General features: G+C 45.7%; 1 pseudogene; it reads left to right on the forward strand.

The window, feature by feature from the left end:
- Positions 1 to 261: 261 nt before the first annotated feature.
- LOC119321390 overlaps positions 262 to 14860 on the forward strand; it is a 94950-nt pseudogene continuing 80351 nt past the window's right edge.

Here is a 14860-nt window from a genome sequence, read left to right on the forward strand (position 1 = left end):
TGGTCCTAGTATATTGGGGCCGAACACCCGATTCCCTTGAGCGACTAGTTGAAGCAACTGGTCGAACTTCACAAGACGGCCAAACTGGCCATGAAGGATCTCATAGTCCGGATGTGGCCTGGCGAGCCCCTGCCCAGAAGCTACTTCGACCTGGTAAAGCGGCTTGTGAATGCCTGCCCGCGGCTTGAAGTCATAAAGTGGTCAGTCTGTATTGAAGGTGCACACAGGGCCTTGGCCCGTGCGAAAGTGCACTGAGCGAAGATGGACGTCGAGAAGCTGGTGACGGAGGGGCCGCCGAAGGCCAAGGAGCATCGTCACCCCAAACAGTATTATGACAATGTCCTGAAGGGTGCCCGCCTTGTGGCGGAGGAATATGCTAAGGATGTAATATTTGAATGAATGTACTCATGTCATCCTGTAATATGAAAATGAGTTCATGTGCGCTAGATAATGCTTGTTGATTTAAAATATTACCTTTCTGTGCGACCGTTTATAAAATCTGAGAGTTGGCCAGTCGTCGGCTTCTGCCCCCATGTAACTAGTACTAGGGTGTTCGGGATAAATATAAACACTCTTTATCCAAAAATTTTGGTCCTTTTAAGGAGGTGTTTAGCGGAGCGAACAAGGCAATCGGACTATATAGCTTTATCACTCTCACTTGGTCATAGAAGTCTACAATTTTAAATTTTGGTGAAGCCCCTAGTATTCGGAAGGCCGAACTTGGGGCGCTATATACGCCTAAATCGGACAAGGCCGATTCCTCGCCCGAAGCGGAAAAAATCTTTAAGGATTTGAGACCTGTCGAATAGCGACCAGCTCTCGCCTCATCATGACGGTCAGTTTTCGGCTTTCTCTACTGAGGTGCTCGTCCGGAAGAACCGGGACACAATTGCAGTAGTTCTCCCTGTGCTACCTTAGCCGATATAGAGGAACGTAAGGTACCAAAACATGGGAGCCGGGCAAACCGAACTATTGACCCAAGACATGATTCGGAGCTGATGCATATAATGCTATAAGTTCAAGGTGCCGCACTGTTGAAAGTGTTCGGACTTTTCTTGCCGTGTTATGGGGTACACTAAAGCCCCTGGCGAGCCGAACGTACCAAAATGTACGGGTGCAATTTGGAATAAATAAACAGTAAATGAAAAGGATAAAGAAATGTAATAGTGAGCTGACGCTGTACATTATTTTCCATTGTTATTTAGATAATACATCAAATCGTATGTATACAAGTAGTGCAATAAGCAAAATAGGACTATTTGACATGTCCTGGCCAAGGGTAAGCTGTATGTGGATATGTAAAACAGGTATAACGACCGTTATCAGAGACCACCTGGGGATTCCTTTGTACGCCAAAGCTTCTTGTATCCTTGGTGTTTCCATCCCGTTATGTGTCCGATAGCCGGACTATCGGGAGGGCCTCCTGCAAATAGGGACCTGAAAAAGAAAAGGTGTGAAGGTATACGGATCCTGGGGCGGTTGATCCGCATTGTGGACCGTGCCGTAGCCGTGCCTCCGCCTATGCCCATGGTATTTTGAGTGCCTAATTATGTATGCGTGGCACGAATTTCTCCGCTTGACTGGGACTAGGACGGAGGACGAATTGCTAGGTGAGCTCTGGACGTGCTGGACCATCCTGCTGCAGGGTACTCCGGACTCGCTTGACGGTGTCCGGGTTCTTTATCGCCGAATTGGCGATCTGCCTTAGAAGGCTGCTTTGTACTTCTGCTGCGAGGGCCGCAGTGTGCTCCTCCATACGGAGCGAGCACTCTCTGTTTCCATTTACTGTTATAACCCCGTGAGGTCCCAACATTTTGAGCTTGAGGTATGCATAATGTGGTACCGCATTGAATCTGGGAAATGCGGTTCGTCCGAGCAGTGCATGATAGCCACTTCGGAAATGGACGATATCAAAGATTAACTCCTCCCTTTGGAAGTTGTCCAGAGACCCGAAGACCACTTCCAGTGTGATTGAGCCCGTGCAACAGGCCTCTACACCTGGTATGACACCTTTAAAGGTGGTTTTTGTGGGCTTGATCCTTGAGGGGTCGATGCCCATTTTGCGCACTGTATCCTAATAGAGCAGGTTTAGGCTGCTGCCACCGTCCATAAGGACTCATGTGAGATGGAATCCGTCAATGATGGGGTCGAGGACCAATGCAGCCAAACCGCCATGACAGATACTGAAAGTGATCGAATAAGAAGACCATGGCTTGAACTTTGGGGCGATTGGCTCCATCGCATAGACGTCCCTTAGTGCACGCTTCCGTTCCTGCTTGGGAATATGGGTGGCGTATATCATATTCACCGTTTTTACCTGGGGAGGAAATTTCTTCTGTCCTCCTGTATTCGGCGGCCGGGGCTCCTCGTTGTCATCACTATGCAACCCCATTTCCTTGTTTTCAGCATTCAACTTGCCGGCCTGTTTGAACACCCAGCATTCTCTGTTGGTGTGGTTGGCTGGTTTATCGGGGGTGCCGTGAATTTGACACGAGCGATCGAGTATGCGGTTTAGACTGGACGGGCCCGGATTGTTTCTTTTGAATGGCTTTTTCCACTGACCGGACTTAGAGTCACTGAATTTGGCATTGACTGCCGTGTCTTCGGTGTTGTCGCCATTGTTGCGACGCTTGTGTCTGTTGCGTCGTGGCTTGCCGTTGCTATCTCTGGCATCTGAAGTGCCTGGATTTCTTGATGTGCTGTTGCTACGAGCCAGCCAGCTGTCCTCGCCCGCACAAAATCAGGTCATGAGTGTCGTGAGGGCTGCCATGGACTTCGGCTTTTCTTGGCCGAGGTGTCGGGCGAGCCACTCATCACGGATGTTATGCTTAAAGGCCACTAGGGCTTCGACATCCGGACAGTCAACAATTTGGTTCTTTTTAGTTAGGAACCGAGTCTAGAATTTCCCGGCTGACTCTCCGGGCTGTTGGGTTATGTGACTTAAGTCATCAGCGTCCGGTGTTCGCACATAGGTGCCCTGGAAGTTGTCGAGGAATGCGTCTGCCAGGTTCTCGCAACTGCCAATGGAGTTTGCCGGCAAACTGTTCAGCCAATGCCAAGCCGGCCCTTTGAGCTTAAGTGGGAGGTACTTGATGGCATGTAGGTCATCACCGCGGGCCATGTGAATGTGGATAAGGAAATCTTCAATCCATACCGCGGGGTCTGTTTTAACCCTTCTGGGAATTCATAATCCATTACTTCATTAGTGAAGCGTAGGGGGTGTGCGGCTCTTCTATGCCGGGTTACATCACGGTGCAGTTCAAATGAGTCTGGTCTGTTGTAGTCGGCCCGACCGGATTTGCTTTTAGTATATCTGGCATGACGATCATTGTCACGTGTTGGGGCGCGACCCTGTGATCCGTAGACCAATCTTGACTGTCCTGCTTTGTTTTCCAATATGTCTCGCAGATCCTACGTGTAGCCCCGGGCCTTAGTATTTTTGCTTGATTGGCGACGGGGTGCGTGCTGGACTTCGGGCTGATACGCCGCTTTGTCTTAGCCACGAGGTGGTCAGTCAGCCGCATTGTGCGCTGGTAGTGTGGGCTTTAATGCCTCCTCCTCGAGTTGAGGTAGCAACCTGCGCTTTGGGTAACTTTTGGTAGGGCGCTCGAGTCCATATTCCTCGGCTGCCAGGACCTCGGTCCATCTGTCAGTTAGCAAATCTTGATCAGCTTGAAGTTGCTACTGCTTTTTCTTCAGGCTTTTTGCAGTGGCTATAAGCCGGCGCTTGAAGCGCTCCTGCTCGACGGGATCCTCAGGCACGGTGAATTCTTCGTCGCCGAGGCTCACCTCGTCTTCGGAGAGGGGCATGTGGTTGTCATCCTATGATTCTCCATCAATTGCCTATTCCTTAGGGCTAGCTTGCCCATCCTCCTGTTCGGCCTGCTCGAAGCCTGGCTGGGCAAGGTTGTTTTCGTCTTCGGCACCATCCGGATTGCTATTGTCTCTTGTGCTGGTATTTCTATTTTTGCTCTGGCGGGGCTTAGAGCGGCGCCGATGACGCCGGTGCTTAGATTGCTTCTCAAGGGGATTATCCTCCATTGCCTCATCGTCGTCGCTTCTTTGGGGGTGTCCACCATATATATATATAGTATGATGAGGTGCTGTCCAGCGCCCTATGGGTGGTGGTTCCTGTTCTCCTGCTGCATCGTCGTCCATACCATCGATGTCTTCGGAGTTGAAGTCAAGCACGTCGGTTAAGTCATCGACAGTGGCTATTAAGTGGGTGGTGGGTGGGGAACAAATTTCTTCGTCGTCCGCTTCCCACTCCAGCCGGACATAGTTCGGCTAAGAGTCTCTTGACAAAGAGAGATATCCCAATGAATTTAGCACGTCACCTACGACGAGTGTTGAAAGATATCCGCGGAGGTAAACTCCATGATCGGTGCCCAATCAGATTTGATAGGCACGGACGTACGCGGTTCGGAGCCTGTGGCCGGAGACGAGTCCGAGGGTCCGATGACACAGATTTCTTTGGATGTGAAGTCTGTGTTTGGCTCTAGCGCTGATGAGTGTGCGGCCTCCATGGTGGGGTCCATCCACCCGTCCTCGGATGGCACGATCTGCTCCGCATTGATGGCTGGGGCAGCCGCAGGTGTGATCTCCCGAACACTGTCCGATGGTAGATCTAAGTCATGCTCGTCGTGATTGTTCGGCGCACCTGACATGGGCTCGAATCCGTCGAAGATTAAGTCTCCGTGGATGTCGGTGGTATAGTTCAAGCTTCCAAACTTGACCTAATGGCCAGGGGCGTAGCCATCGATCTGCTCCAGATGGCCAAGCAAGTTGGCCCGTAGTACGAAGCCGCTGAATACGAAGATCTGTCTGGGGAGGAAAACCTCACCCTGGACCGCGTCGTTGAATATGATTGAAGGAGCCATCAAGCCTTATCGTGATAGCACAATGGAACTGTCAATGAAAGCACCAATGTTGGTGTCAAAACCGGTGGATCTCGGGTAGGGGGTCCTGAACTGTGCGTCTAAGGTTAATGGTAATAGGAGGCGGGGGACACGATGTTTACCCAGGTTTGGGCCCTCTCGATGGAGTTAATACCCTACTTCCTGCTTGATTGATCTTGATGATATGAGTATTACAAGAGTTGATCTACGACAAGATCATAGAGGCTAAACCCTAGAAGCTAGCCTATGATTATGATTGTTGTTGTCCTACGGACTAAACCCTCCAGTTTATATAGACACTGGAGGGGGCTAGGGTTACACAGAGTCGGTTACAAAGAAGGAGATCTACATATCCGAATTACCAAGCTTGACTTCCACGCAAAGGAGAGTCCCACCCGGACACAGGACGAAGTCTGCAATCTTGTATCTTCATAGTCCAACAGTCTGGCCAAAGTATACAGTCCGGCTGTCCGAGGACCCCTTAATCCAGGACTCCCTCAACAGACGCAGGGCTTCGCCTAAGCACCGCTATGATATTATCATGGTGGAATATGGTGGAGGGGGGCATCGCACATGGCTAAGAGATCAAGAGATCAATTGTTGTGTCTAGCGGTGCGCCCCTGCCCCTGTATATAAAGGATCAAGGGGGAGGGGGCGGTCGGCTAGGAGGAGGACGCGCCAGGGAGGAGTCCTACTCCCACCGGGAGTAGGACTCCCTCCTTTCCTAGTTGGAGTAGGAGAGGGGAAGGAAGGGAGAGAGTTTAGGTACAAAAGGGAGGCGCCTCCCCCCTCCTTGTCCAATTCGGACTAGAGGGGGAGGGGGCGCGCGACCTGCCCTGGCCGCCCCTCCTCTTCTCCACTAGGGCCCATGAGGCCCACTAAACCTCCCGGGGGGTTTCGGTAACCCCCCAGTACTCCAGTATATGTCCAAAACCTCGTGATACACTTCAGGTGTCCGAACATAGTCATCAAATATATCGATATTTATGTATCGACCATTTCAAGACTCCTCGTTATGTCCGTGATCATATCCGGGACTCCGAACTACCTTCAGTACATCAAAACACAAAAACTCATAATACCGATCGTCACCAAACTTTAAGCGTGCGGACCCTATGGGTTCGAGAACTATGTATACATGACCGAGACACGTCTCCGGTCAATAACCAATAGCGGAACCTAGATGCTCATATTGGCTCCTACATGTTCTACGAAGATCTTTGTCAGTCAAACCGCATAACAACATACGTTGTTCCCTTTATCATCGGTATGTTACTTGCCCGAGATTCGATCGACAGTATCTCAATACCTAGCTCAATCTCGTTACCGGCAAGTCTTTTTACTCGTTCGGTAATACATCATCCCGCAACTAACTCTTTAGTCACATTGCTTGCAAGGCTTATAGTGATGTGCATTACCGAGAGGGCCCAGAGATACATCTCCGACAACCGGAGTGACAAATCCTAATCTCGAAATACGCCAAATCAAAATGTACCTTCGGAGACACCTGTAGAGCTCCTTTATAATCACCCAGTTATGTTGTGACGTTTAGTAGCACACAAAGTGTTCCTCCAGTAAACGGAGTTGCATAATCTCATAGTCATAGGAACATGTATAAGTTATAAAGAAAGCAATAGAAACATACTAAACGATCAAGTGCTAAGCTAACGGAATGGGTCAAGTCAATCACATCATTCTCCTAATGATGTGATCTTGTTAATCAAATGACAACTCATGTCTATGGCTAGGAAACACAGCCATCTTTGATCAACGAGCTAGTCAGGTAGAAGCATACTAGTGACACTATGTTTGTCTATGTATTCACACATGTATTACGTTTCTGATTAATACAATTCTAGCATGAATAATAAACATTTATCATGATATAAGGAAATAAATAATAACTTTATTTTTGCCTCTAGGGCATATTTCCTTCAGTCTCCCACTTGCACTAGAGTCAATAATCTAGATTACATAGTAATGATTCTAACACCCATGGAGCCTTGGTGCTGATCATGTTTTGCTCGTGGAAGAGGCTTAGTCAACGGGTCTGCAACATTCAGATCTGTATGTATTTTGTAAATCACTATGTCTCCCACCTAGACTTGGTCCCGGGATGGAATTGAAGCGTCTCTTGATGTGCTTGGTTCTCTTGTGAAATCTGGATTCCTTTACCAAGGCAATTGCACCAGTATTGTCACAAAAGATTTTCATTGGACCCGATGCACTAGGTATGACACCTAGATCGGATATGAACTCCTTTATCTAGACTCCTTCATTTGCTGCTTCTGAAGCAGCTATGTACTCCGCTTCACACGTAGATCCCGCCACGACGCTTTGTTTAGAACTACACCAACTGACAGCTCTACCATTCAATATAAACACGTATCTGGTTTGCAATTTAGAATCGTCCAGATTAGTGTCAAAGCTTGCATCGACGTAACCATTTACGACTAGCTCTTTGTCACCTCCATAAATGAGAAACATATCCTTAGTCATTTTCAGGTATTTCAGGATATTCTTGACCGCTGTCCAGTGATCCACTCCTGGATTACTTTGGTACCTCCCTGGTAAGCTAATAGCTAGGCATACATCAGGTCTGGTACACAACATTGCATACATGATAAAGCCTATGGCTGAAGCATAGGGAACATCTTTCATTTTCTCTCTATCTTCTGCAGTGGTCGGGCATTGAGTCTGACTCAACTTCACACCTTGTAATACAGGCAAGAACCCTTTATTTGCTTGATCCATTTTGAACTTTTTCAAAACTTTATCAAGGTATGTTCTTTGTGAAAGTCCAATCAAGCGTCTTGATCTATCTATATAGATCTTGATGCCCAATATATAAGCAGCTTCACCGAGGTCTTTCATTGAAAAACTTTTATTCAAGTATCCTTTTATGCTATCCAGAAATTCTACATCATTTCCAATCAACGATATGTCGTCTACATATCATATCAGAAACACTACAGAGCTCCCACTCACTTTCTTGTAAATACAGGCTTCTCCAAAAGTCTGTATAAAACCATATGCTTTGATCACACTATCAAAACGTTTATTCCAACTCCGAGAGGCTTGCACCAGACCATAAATGGATCTCTGGAGCTTGCACACTTTGTTACACTACAAAAAAATACACTTCCGTGATGATACATGTTTGTCACAGTAGGTCACGTTTTTTGTCATGCACGTACATCCATGACGATTTTATGACAGAATCAAGATAGTCATACTTGTGATGTCGTAGAAATGTTCCATGACATTACCAAAATTGTCATCACGGAAGTGTCCACTTCCATGACGATAAATCCCGCGTCACAGAAGTGCTTTCGTCAAGGGTGACTGACACGTGGCATCCACCGTAATGAAATGCCGTTAAGCTATCGGGTTGGGTTTTGGATCCGATAACCCGTTAACAGCCCCGACCGATGGGGATTTTCCACGTGTGAAATCATCATTGGCTGGAAGAAACACGTGTTGGCACATCATTGGGACATATGTCATCCACTCATTGGACAGAAGGCGCCTATGATACGTCTACACCTGGCACGGCCCAATAGAGGCCCATTCCTGTGAAAAGGTCGGCCCGTTTGACTTGTTCAAAAGGTGGCGGGCCGACCCATGGAAAGCCTGTTAATGGCTTGTTCGCATATAGCCCATTTACATCCCGCTAACCCAAGGCCTGTTACGCCTTATCCGAATTAGGCCCAGTAGCGTCATCTGGGCCATCCAATATGATTCCAGCCTGTTTTCACTTCTGGCCCATGTATGGCCCATGACGTCTTTCGGCCCATATGAGGCCCTTTGTAATTCTTGGCCCATTAACAGCTTGTGGTGAAACTGGCCCGCAGTGAATAGTGTATCACTTTATACCCATTAACGACCAGTGGTGAAACTGGCCCGTAATGAACAGTGTATCACTTTATACCCATTAACGGCCCGTTATTCCATTGGGTCGTTTCCAGCCCATGTTATCTTTCGGCCTTCTCAGAGCCCATTTACTCTTGGGCTCATTTCCAGCCTTCGTTTACTTACGGCCCGTTACTGTCATTTTCTACTTGTGCGCTACATTCAGCCCGAGGTTACAGTCGGCCCGTTTTGTGGCCCGTTAATACGTTGGGCAATTTTCATAGCGTCATCAAATATGGCCGATTAACAACGGCCCGTTATGGTCGGCCCATGAACAGACGATTCCAATTCTAGCCCGTTTACGGCCATTATGCGGTCTGTTATTAGCCCATTTTTGGCCAACCGATCATACGGCCCGTACAACACCCATTGATGATACGGCCTGTAGAAGGCCCATTGTGTCTATGACACGTAGAAGGCCCATTGTTTCTACGACCCATAGGAGGGAAATGGTAACTACAGTAAATATGTAGCCCATGGTTATTGTGGCCTAGTTTTAAAAAGTAGGTTATTGCGGCCACTAGCAAACCGCGGAAAAAGAACTGCACTGACTACAAGCAAAGAAATAAACAAGACAATAAGGAAATAAATAAGCAAGCAACTTACGCTAGGCTATCATGGCTATTACACATATTACATCCACTGGGCATCAAAATTCGCCACCAATGCAAATATAGGTAACACAGCAGCATATAAACGTTGCAGCAAAACAAGTTCAGAACTGAAACCACTTCAGAAGAGCTCAAGAAACAATATCCTAGGTACCCATAATGCTGGCAATATGCTTAGCAAGCTTATTAACTTTCTCTTGTTTAGCGCTTAAGTCCTCCTGCACTTGATGTTGCACCAGAAAGTATGCATCTGAATTCTGCAGGGACTTCCTCAGTCCTTCGGCTTCCTGTCGCATAACATCTCATCGATGTCTTTCAACTTGAAGTTGAGACTCAAGAAGCCGAACTGATTCGGGCAACGAGTTCGAAGAGCTGGTGCCAGCAGTAGTAGCCAGTAACTCGAACACTACATCAAGACAGGACTTTGGGGTTGTCTCAGTGTCCTCAATATAGTTTTTATCAGCTTTCTTGGAGACCAACAGGGATGTCTCACTATCTTGAACCTTATCTGCATTACTTCCTTTACCATTGCATAACGGGGTACTCTTCTCCAATATTTTATCCGCGTTCTAAAAGAGAAACAAAAAAACACATCACAGGTTTACAATGTAGTATATGAAACTCATTTTGGTAAACCAGTTCAGTAGTAAGGTGGACAGGATAACAACATGAAACAAACATATATCTATGTAGTATGGTCACTGTATGGTCTATATCATTCTAGTTTATGTTTCCAAATCAAGATAGATACAGTTCGAATCATATCTATTTAAGACAAAGCAGCATAGACAGAATATAAGTGTGGGAAACTACACAGCAATAACAACACTTGTAATGTGCATGGCATGAGAACATAACTGTTTATTCAATTGAAACTGAAATCAACATAGAGCAAGTTACAACAGCAAACAACCAAACATGTTGAAGAAACAGGTTTAAAACATACATGTTGCGCCATTGGAGTTTCAATTGCATCCTTCAAATTTGAAATTAGTTGGTATGAGTAAATACAGTGATGCAAGAGCTAAGTAGTATGAACCATAGCTACGAAACCTGACCTGAGAACAATTCTTTTTTTGCTTTAAGCGTTGACTTGGGGTTCAGAGTGGTGGTCCTCGTGCTTTGGGCACTGCAATTGCCTTACTAACTGCTCGTGTTTGGGTGCTCTATGGTGGAGACGGTATTGTGTCAACGGGAACTAGGTGTCTATCTGCTCGCGTTGGGGTTAGAAGGGGTGTAGCTGGTTCTCTGTCCAACTGGGTAGGGGTACAATCTGCATGAGTGTGGGTTATGTGTGGTGGGGCTGGTTCTTGGGCAAGTATAACCATGGTTCTATCTGCATCAACAGGTAGCACGATCTTTTCTGAAGACCGTGTTTTCACTCCCACAGATAGTGCCATCACTCCCTCCAATTGAAATGGCTGATAAACAAGAAAAGTAATTGAATGTACAAACATTGTAAGATAGACAGGTGCAATGGATAGTAGGGGAGAAAACAGGTCATGAAATAATTCACATTTATGTTGTCTAACCAAAAAGAATAGCGGGACATAATTTCACATATATGATGGCTAATTAAAGAGGATAGCATGAAACAATTTCAAATGTATGATGGCTAACTAAACATGATAGAATGACATACTTCAAAATATGATGACTATGTAGACAGGATGACATGATATAACTAGATGATGTGTCTATTAAAGTGGTTGGCATGCCATAAATCACAAACATGCCGTCGATGGAAACATGATGGCATGATATAATTCACGGATAGAATGACATAATTTAAAATATGATGACTATGTAAACAGGATGAGATGATATAACTATATTATGTCTTTAGAAAATTGGTTGGCATGCCATAATTCAGATACATGTTGTCTATGTAAACATGATGGCATGACATAATTCAAATATATTATTTATATACTAAGGAAGTGAGCAGAGGGCAATCGCATATATGATGTGTCAACTAAGGAGATGACATTCAATATTGTGTATATGATGTAAAAACTAAGCATTGCAATACAACATATGCATGATATGAGTAATATAACCCTGCCAAGTTTGAGCATACACCTCAGGGGAATAATAGGACTGGTCATCTGCCTCTGAATCCTCCTCTGAAGAGCTATCTGTAACCAGCAAGATATCTGCTTCAGCAGGTAGCATTGTCTACTCTGAAAACCTTGTTTTCACTCCAGATTTCTCCATCACCAATTCAAATGGCTGATGCACAGGAAGAGCAGTTGAATATACAAAAATTGTCAACAAAAGCAATGAAAAATACAAAAAAGGACAACATGATATAATTCACATATATGACGCTTGCCTAAACAGTGGCATTGCATAATTCACATACATAATGCCTTGCAACAAGATAACATTGCATAATTCACATATATAATGTCTTGCAACAAGATGGCATTGCATAATTCACATATATGGAAATTAGACACTAAACAGGTGGCATTCACACAGAGCATGTCTAAACTAAGCAAATGACATAGCAATGCAAGATACCATATGCATGATATGAGCGACATAACCCTGCCAAGTTAGAGCATGCACCTCGGGGGGGAAATATGACTGGTCATCTGTCTCTAAATCCTCTTCTGAGGAGCTATCGATAACCAGCAAGACATGCGCTTCGTCAGATAGCATTGTCTGCTCTAAAGACCTTGTTTCCACTACAGATTTTGCCATGACCGTACCGAATGGCTGATGCACAGGAAGAGTAATTGAATGTACTAAAATTGTTGACAAATTTAACATATAATAAAAAAATGATGGCATGATATAATTCACATATAAGATGACTGGCTAACCAGGGTGGCATTGCAAAATTTACATATATGATGCCTGTCTAAACAAGATGGCAGTGCATGATTCACATATACGATAAAGAAACTAAACAGATGGCATTGACACAAAGCATGTCTAAACTAAGCAGATGACATCTTCAATGTATACAGTAAGCAATGCAAGACACCATATGCATGATATTGCCAACATCAGCATGCCAAGTTAGAGCGAAGACCTCATGGGGTAAATAGGAGTGGTCTTATCCTTCTGAATCCCCCTCAGAACAGTTATCTTCCTCTTGATTACAATCCGAAATGGGTGGAGGGGGCTGCCTTTGCGCCCACCATGGAACGACATCTGCATGATTTTTTTGCCACGCAAGGCTCGTCTCTTTTGCTCTACATGATCAGTTCCATTGTGTACAATAACTGGCATGCATAGGAATAAAACATAGTGAGATTATGTAAGGAGTGCATGCACAAATCCAGATTGATAGTAGCAAACTGTGGATAGACCCAAAACCAATGATAGCAGGCAGATAATAGCTTTAGTTAAAAAAAATATAGATAATGGCTCCGTTAATTTTTGTTTGCACCCAACATGAAACTCATAATAGACACCCGAGATTAACCAGATAGTAGACAGATAGTACTGATTGCTGCCCCAATATGTACCCCACAACCATTTAAAAACTCAAGTTTCAGCATTAGTTTGTACCTGACTCAGAGTCTAATAGGTGAACACGACGATAATGTAGCATGTCATCATATTAAGCGACGCATAACGTAAGCAGACACGGAAGAGTGCGACCTCTCTTGCGGACCCGTGTAGTCCTCAAGGTCATCTGCTCAGTTGATGATGGTAATGCAGTTGTCATGGCTGCCGGCGGCGGGGAAGAAGATCTAAGGCGGCGAAAGACATTCTGGAGAGTGGATCCCTTTTGTGGCGAACCCTTCCGTTGTTGGAGCAGCTGAGCTAGGGTGGAACAAAGTGCCACAGGAGGAGGACAAACCACACAAGGTTTTCTTTGACACATATCTGTAACAGAAGTAATTGAGTAAGGGCTTGTTTGAATTTGAGGATTCTAATAATGCAGGTATAGGAAATAGACAGGATTAGGATAGGAATGCACGTGCAAAACAGAGAATTTAAAAACACAGGATTTCTGCCAATCTGGGTGTTTGATTCACGACAATTGGAAGATCATAGGATGCAAAAAAGCATGGTGATATTAAGTTAAACCACAAATAAATGTACGGTTATAATGCTATTATGCTACTATCTCTTAGTCTTGTGCTTGATGAATAGGAATATGAAAAGGAGGACCAGTGGAAATTAAAATTCCTACGTTTTTTCTTTCAAGGAGACACTAAAGGAACAAATCCTACAGTTTTCCTTTGCTCCATTCCTTTGCACCAAATTCATGAAAAGTAGTACCATAGGAAACTTTCCAATTCCTATGTTTTTCATTCACTTTTCCTTTCAAGCACTGTAGGCAGGCTTGAGCAAGGAAAATCCTACACTAAAAAAATGTTTTTGTGCTACTTCTATTACTTTGGACCTAGGCCACTGCCATACTAGCTCAACTCCTAGGCCCATCGACAAATGCACAGCTCAAATGCGCAGAGATAAATAATGATGGCGTTCAGGAGAGTCCATCACGGATAGCTAAGTTGCCTGGTACCTCACTGCTTGTCATATAGTAGGATAAAATAATCGTATTTCCCGTTACTACGAGTGCTCATGGAAAATATATATAACATGTAGAGTAAAAGAGAGATGCAACAAGTGTACAACCTCTTTGGCGAAGCCATGTCGATCTCAGCATGATTGGGTTGGCCGGTGAGGATGCTCCGGCTGACTTGGCTGTCGGAGGAGGGGAAGAAGATCTTAGGCGTCTGGAGATGGAGCCCGAGGTACTGCTCCACTGTGATGGAGGATTTCATTGTTGGAGAAGCTCCGGTGAGTTGTACGACACCGAGGCTGGAGCAGGACAAGAGAGACAACGTTAACCTGAGTGGAATTCTAATAGCATCTCCAATACATGACATAAAATACATAACCACAAAGTGCTAGATGTAAAATACATCAGCCGCTCATCTCTGAACTTAACTGTCGAAACTGAATTTAACTGTCAAAACTGAACTTAACTGTCGAAACTGAACTTAACTGTCGAAACTGAATTTTGCTGTCGAAACTGAATTTTGCTGTCGAAACTGAACGCACTAGCAAGGTGAGGCTACATGTCGGTCGACTGACTTTTTCATCTTTGGTCAGTCGATTTTGCAGCCGTTGGATACGAAATCAAGGGCCTGCGGTTCATATTTAACCTCCACCCCCCTGAGCCGCCAACCACCACCGGCCAAACAGCAGCCCCTGCCGCCCGCATTCGGCGGTGCGCGGCCCCGCCCACCCCGAAAACACTCCCCATGGCTGGTCCGCCGCCGCCATGGCCATCCCTCTAGGCTCCCCCATGCCGAGTTTTTCTCCGGCGATCCCCACGCCACCGCCCCGCCAATGCCCCGCCACCGCCAGCGACCACCGCCCCCACCCTGAACCCTAAGATAGATAGTAGGGTACCTCTTCGGCGATCCCCCTCCCTGCTGCGGCTGGTTCTTCCTTCACCCCAGC

The sequence above is a fragment of the Triticum dicoccoides genome, chromosome 6B (assembly GCF_002162155.2).
Source record: "Triticum dicoccoides isolate Atlit2015 ecotype Zavitan chromosome 6B, WEW_v2.0, whole genome shotgun sequence".
Classification (NCBI taxonomy): Eukaryota; Viridiplantae; Streptophyta; class Magnoliopsida; order Poales; family Poaceae; genus Triticum; species Triticum dicoccoides.